The sequence below is a fragment of the Phalacrocorax aristotelis genome, unplaced genomic scaffold (genome assembly GCF_949628215.1).
Source record: "Phalacrocorax aristotelis unplaced genomic scaffold, bGulAri2.1 scaffold_194, whole genome shotgun sequence".
Taxonomy (NCBI): domain Eukaryota; kingdom Metazoa; phylum Chordata; class Aves; order Suliformes; family Phalacrocoracidae; genus Phalacrocorax; species Phalacrocorax aristotelis.
The window spans coordinates 21,636-27,756 of NW_027441261.1; the positions used below are offsets into that span (position 1 = coordinate 21,636).

At 59.1% G+C, this 6,121-nt stretch overlaps 1 long non-coding RNA gene across 1 annotated transcript; it reads right to left on the bottom strand.

Moving 5' to 3' along the window:
* Positions 1-627: 627 nt before the first annotated feature.
* Positions 628-5,372, bottom strand: LOC142051208 (uncharacterized). The gene is made up of 3 exons (XR_012658355.1): positions 5,267-5,372; positions 2,592-2,787; positions 628-741 (listed from the first exon to the last, which is right to left on the bottom strand). It is a non-coding gene; the product is annotated as an uncharacterized LOC142051208 (long non-coding RNA).
* Between the last annotated feature and the right edge of the window lie 749 nt (positions 5,373-6,121).

Here is a 6,121-nt window from a genome sequence, read left to right on the forward strand (position 1 = left end):
CTGAAAAGACGGGGAGGCAGGGAGCCACTCAGAGCGAGACGGAGAAAGAAGGTGCGGGGGGGGGGGCGCAAAAAAAAAATAATTTTGCAGCAGGTAAGGAAAGAGAGGGGACCGGGGGAGAGACAGGGAGGGCCCAGGACGTACAAGAGAGGCAACGGGGCCCCACTGGCCCAGGACTCACCGCGACTCTCGCTCTCAGCGCTGCTGGCACAATTTAGCCGTTCACATGCTTCTTTCCCCTCCTCTCCTCCCTGCCTCTTCTGCAGCTCCAGACTCTAGGCCGACCTCCACCTGAAGAGAACACGGGGGTGTCTTACAGCTCTTACGAGATGAGGCTTCCTCGGCACGTAGCCTAGCTCGCTCGTGCACTACACGCCCGTACCGAACTGCGGGTTACGCGTACAGACCCTGCGGTGCACGTTGGTGGCCTGGCCCGCTGCGGGCTATGAAGGGGGATCCTTCCTCCCTCACCTGCAGGGACAGGCTCTCTCTTGCCTGCAGCAGGAAAGCAGCTGGCAGCCAGAGCGCCTTCAGTTTCTTCTGCTTTACCTTTCGTTGGCGTCTCCAGCTTCAGCCGAGGCAGCTCCTCTCCACAGCCGGGAAGGGCTTTGTCTATCCCTTTTCGGCCCTGCGCTGCAAGGACGGCGAGGCCGGGCAGAGAGAAGCCACGCGAGCCTGAGACGGCCGCAGTCAACGGCATCCCTGGGGGAAGGACAGACAACCACGTCCTCAGCACGGTCTCTGGGAGAGGGAAAGAAGAAACAGCGACCGTCATTACCGTCGATCGACCCTGGCCAAAGCCTCTCCTTGCGCAGGGGCTTCTGGACACAGCGCCCCTTCCCCGCGCTACTGCTAAGGGCCCCTGCGCCGAGGAGGGCCGGCTCGCTGCCTTCACGACAGGGCCTGGGGGCGGCCAAGGGCTACGCGGCACGCTGCAGGGGAGGTGCCGGGGCTGGGGGCAGGCGCACGGGGCAAGGGGGGGGCAAGGGGAGGCTGAGCGGGAGCTCCGGCGAGCCGGGGAGGCGGCCATCATCTGCGCCCTGGGCACGGGGAAAAGGTCACCGTCCTCCTCCTTTCCCTCTTCCCTTCTGTCAGCTCCCGGGGAACTCACCGCTTCTCGGGGAGCGGCCGCACCCGCAAGCCCCCAGAAATCAACACGAATCCAACCCCAAATACACCGCGCGTACCGTACGCGGCACGGCCGCCCGGCACCCGAGCGCCGGAAGACCGCGCCTCCCGCCACGCCCCGGCGAACCACGTGACAGCGCCGGCAGCCACTGCGCCTGGACTACACCTCCCGGCATGCTCTGCGCCACAACACGGCCGCCCGGCAGCCGCGCGCCGCAAGGACTACACCTCCCGGCATGCTCTGCGCCACAACACGGCCGCCCGGCAGCCGCGCGCCGCAAGGACTGCAGCTCCCGGCATGCTCTGCGACACAACACGGCCGCCCGGCCAGCCCACAGCCGCACCACCACAGCTCCCGGCATGCTCTGCGACACAACACGGCCGCACGGCCAGCCCACAGCCACACCACCACAGCTCCCGGAATGCCGCGAGCCCGCCCTCCCGCTCTCTGACCCTGCGGGGCACCGTCCCTCCCGCCGATGCACCCGGAACCCCCACCGAGCCCTCACCACAGCCTCGCTCTCCCCACAGCTCCGCTCCGACCCGGCGCTGCCCCGCCGCAGCCCTCCTCGGGGCTTTACCCGGGACCCAGCGGCCCACCCCCCAGCCCCCGCTCACCTTCTCCCTCGCTACAGTCGCAGCCCGCTGACGCTCGGCCACAGCTCCGCTCCGCCCTCGGCTCACACTGGCCCCCCGGAGCAGGGCACCACCCCTTTTCCAGGGAGGAGCCGGCACCATCAGCCCCACTGCCCGCACCTGGGGCTCCTCCAGCCCCCGCGCGCAGCTGAGGCACAGCAGCAACGGGGGGCCCCCTCCCCTCACCCCCACAGTGCACCACCTCCTCCCCTGGGCTCCATCACAGCCCCTTGCCCCACGCAAAGGCAGCGCAAACGCAGCCCTGAGGGCAAAGGAGAGGGCAGGTGTTTGTGCAGGCGCACACGCGTAACAAGTCCCAGGAGCCATTCGTGGCTCAGGGTCCCCAACGCTCCCACTGCCCCAAGGCCACCTCGGCCGCCGTTGCCGCAGCCGCACGGAGCTGGTGTTGGCTGCGATAGTGCTCATTTTCTCCAGAGTAGCTAGGAAGGGATAAGTTTTGGATTTATGCTCAAAACACCGTTAATAATGTAGAGATGTTTTGGTTCTTGCTGAGCACTGCTTCCACAGTCAGGGCCTCTTCTGGTTCTCTCAGTGCCCCACCAGCAAGTAGGCTGGGAGAGGACACAGCTGGGAAAGCTTTCCCAGCTAACTGACCAAAGGGATATTCCATACCATTTGACATCATGCTCAGCACACGCAGCTGGGGGAAGAAGGGGGAGTCCTTGGGGGCTACGGCATTTCTCTTCCTAACTAACCGTTACACATGACAGAGCCCTGCTTTCCCAGAAACAGCTCAACACCTGCCCGCCGAAAAGGAGGAGCGAATTAATTCCTTGCTTTGCTTCCACGCACAGCTTTTGCTTTACCTATTAAACCGTCTTGATCTCAACCCATGATTTTTCTCACTTTTACCCTTCCAGCTCTCTCCCCCAGCCCACTGAGGGTGGAGCGAGCAAGCAGCTCCCTGGTGCAGAGTTGCCAGCTGAGGCTAAGCCACGGCACGCGCTTGTCCCGGTTTGGCAGGGAACGGACCGTCCGTCGCCTGGCTCCTGGAGCGACGGGCTGCTGGGCAGAGGGGGAGGCCACCAAAGGTGAGGAGCAGGGCACAGGACAGTAGGAGGAGAGAAGAGCAGCATCCGGCTGGACGGGGGCGGGGGGGGCGTGTGTGCGTGTAGTGAGAAGGCACGAGGCAGGGAACAGGATGGCCAGAGGAGGACAGGGAGCCTGACGGAGGTGGAGATAAAAGCAGCAGAGAGAGGGGAAGAGCAGGACACAGACCAACAAAGAAGGATGAGGAGCAGGCTGGAGACGCACAAAGAACCTGGGGCAGGCAGCACGACAGCGAGGGAGGAAAGAAGAACAGGGGCAGGAAGCTGGACCGAGCGAGATGGAGACAGACAAGATAAGCGACAAGAACAGGGCAGAAAGGGAAGAATGAAGCCACGGGGACAGGGAGCCGAGACGGCCAACGACGGAGGGAAGGGGCCGGGGAGGGAACACCACAAAACAAACCATGGGGCTACGTGGTACAGAGCATGAGAAGGCAGAGAATTAACAATTAGGGACAGGGAGCCAGAAAAACAACAAAAAAAACACCAAAACAAAGGGAGATGGAGAGCAAAAGGAATCGCAATGCGTACAGAGAGAAGAGAGAAACAATTCTAAAAGAGGGTCACGGGGAAGCCAGAGACAGCAAGATGGAGAAAGGACAGAAGCTACAGGCTACAGGGCAGAGAGGGAAGAATTAATGAATAGACGCAGAGAGCTGGGCAGAAAGAGGTGGAGAAAGGCTGAAGATCACACGGCCAACAGGGAAGAGAGAAGAGAGGGAGGAATTTTAAAAACAGGGGCAAGAAGCCAGAGAGAGGGAGAGAGAGGCAACAATAAATGGGGACAAGCCACAGGGCAGCGAGGAGGGAATCGATGAATAAGAACAGCAGACCAAAGAGAACACAATGTAGAATGGAAAAAAGGAACAGCGGCCTACAGGGAAGGAGGAATTAAAGATCAGGCACTGGGAGGCAGACAGAGACACATGAAGAAACAAGTGGGAAAAAAAAAAAAAAAACAACAACGGCAACGGGCTACAAAGACAGACAGAGAGGGAAGAAATAAAACATCGCAGCAAGGAGCTGGACAGAGAGAGATGAGGACAAACAAATAGCACGGGTCTACGTGACAGAGAACGTGGACTTAGAACACAGAGAGAGGGAGCCGGACAGAGAGAGAGGCCGAGAGAAAAACCTAGACGGGCTACAGCGGGCAGAGGCAGGGATTAAAACCTAGGGACAGGGAGCTGGACAGAGAGAGACGGAGGTCACAGGGAACAGCGGTGGCTGCAGGAAGAACAGGAATCCACAAATAGGGAAAGGGAGCTCGACAGAGAAGAACTCAGAAAGGCAAGAACAGTAGCAGGGTGCAGAGCAGAGCAGACGAATGAAAAAGCGCGGGGGGAGCGTTGAGGCAGACAGAGATTAAGAAAAAAGTCACGGGCTACGTGGCAAAGCAGGAGGAATTCAGAAACGGGGATGGCAACCAAGGGAGAGTGAGCTGGTGAAGGACAACGGGCATTCCAAGTGAGGGACGGGGAGCTGGGAAAAGCGAGGCAGAGAAAAACAGAATCACAGAGAGAATCACACAAAGCCAAAAAAGAAGAAACTGAACAACAGGAACAGGTGTAACCAAAGCGATGAAATCAACCAACCAGAGACGGTGTTCCATTACGGGAACATGGAGCGTACGAATCAGCGCACCTGTTGATCTGCATTTTAGTCCCTAGGCGATCGTTAACGTCAGCAGAACAACAGACAACGTGCTTCTGTCAGAAAAGGACGACAAAACGCGGTTTCGTGGAGCGGACTGAGAGAACTAGCCAAGACTGCCAAGATCAACAGCCAAGAAGGTAAAAGGCAATTCTGGCAGGGGGAGATCGCGACCACCGACTCACGGACCACCACCGAGCCTGCGCAGCGATTTACATACGGAACGAGCAAGTTTGTACCGATCAGCAGACAGGACAATAATGAATACGTATGAATACGTAAAATTTTGATCTACAAATTGAACGGGAAAGGTGCGTGAGGTACGCACGCCAGGAGGAGCGATCCCCCCTGCATCCGGCGCCGTGAATAAAGAATGCCTGCTCTTTAATACTAAATTGGTCTTGAGGAGTTGTTTCCGATTTTACCGCGTTTTTCGGTAACACAGGGAGTCAGACCGAGAGAGCCAGAGAAAGACAAAAATACCGACAGGCTACAGGACAGAGCAGGAGGAGGAAAAAAATAAAAACGGAGCCAGAGCCAGGCAGAGAGAGGCGGAGAAAGAACAAGTAGCCACAGGCTACAGGACAGAGAGAGGGAGGACTGAAAAGACGGGGAGGCAGGGAGCCACTCAGAGCGAGACGGAGAAAGAAGGTGCGGGGGGGGGCGCAAAAAAAAAATAATTTTGCAGCAGGTAAGGAAAGAGAGGGGGCCGGGGGAGAGACAGGGAGGGCCCAGGACGTACAAGAGAGGCAACGGGGCCCCACTGGCCCAGGACTCACCGCGACTCTCGCTCTCAGTGCTGCTGGCACAATTTAGCCGTTCACATGCTTCTTTCCCCTCCTCTCCTCCCTGCCTCTTCTGCAGCTCCAGACTCTAGGCCGACCTCCACCTGAAGAGAACACGGGGGTGTCTTACAGCTCTTACGAGATGAGGCTTCCTCGGCACGTAGCCTAGCTCGCTCGTGCACTACACGCCCGTACCGAACTGCGGGTTCCAACTGTGGGAAGAAGGGGGAGTCCTTGGGGGCTACGGCATTTCTCTTCCTAACTAACCGTTACACATGACAGAGCCCTGCTTTCCCAGAAACAGCTCAACACCTGCCCGCCGAAAAGGAGGAGCGAATTAATTCCTTGCTTTGCTTCCACGCACAGCTTTTGCTTTACCTATTAAACCGTCTTGATCTCAACCCATGATTTTTCTCACTTTTACCCTTCCAGCTCTCTCCCCCAGCCCACTGAGGGTGGAGCGAGCAAGCAGCTCCCTGGTGCAGAGTTGCCAGCTGAGGCTAAGCCACGGCACGCGCTTGTCCCGGTTTGGCAGGGAACGGACCGTCCGTCGCCTGGCTCCTGGAGCGACGGGCTGCTGGGCAGAGGGGGAGGCCACCAAAGGTGAGGAGCAGGGCACAGGACAGTAGGAGGAGAGAAGAGCAGCATCCGGCTGGACGGGGGCGGGGGGGGCGTGTGTGCGTGTAGTGAGAAGGCACGAGGCAGGGAACAGGATGGCCAGAGGAGGACAGGGAGCCTGACGGAGGTGGAGATAAAAGCAGCAGAGAGAGGGGAAGAGCAGGACACAGACCAACAAAGAAGGATGAGGAGCAGGCTGGAGACGCACAAAGAACCTGGGGCAGGCAGCAC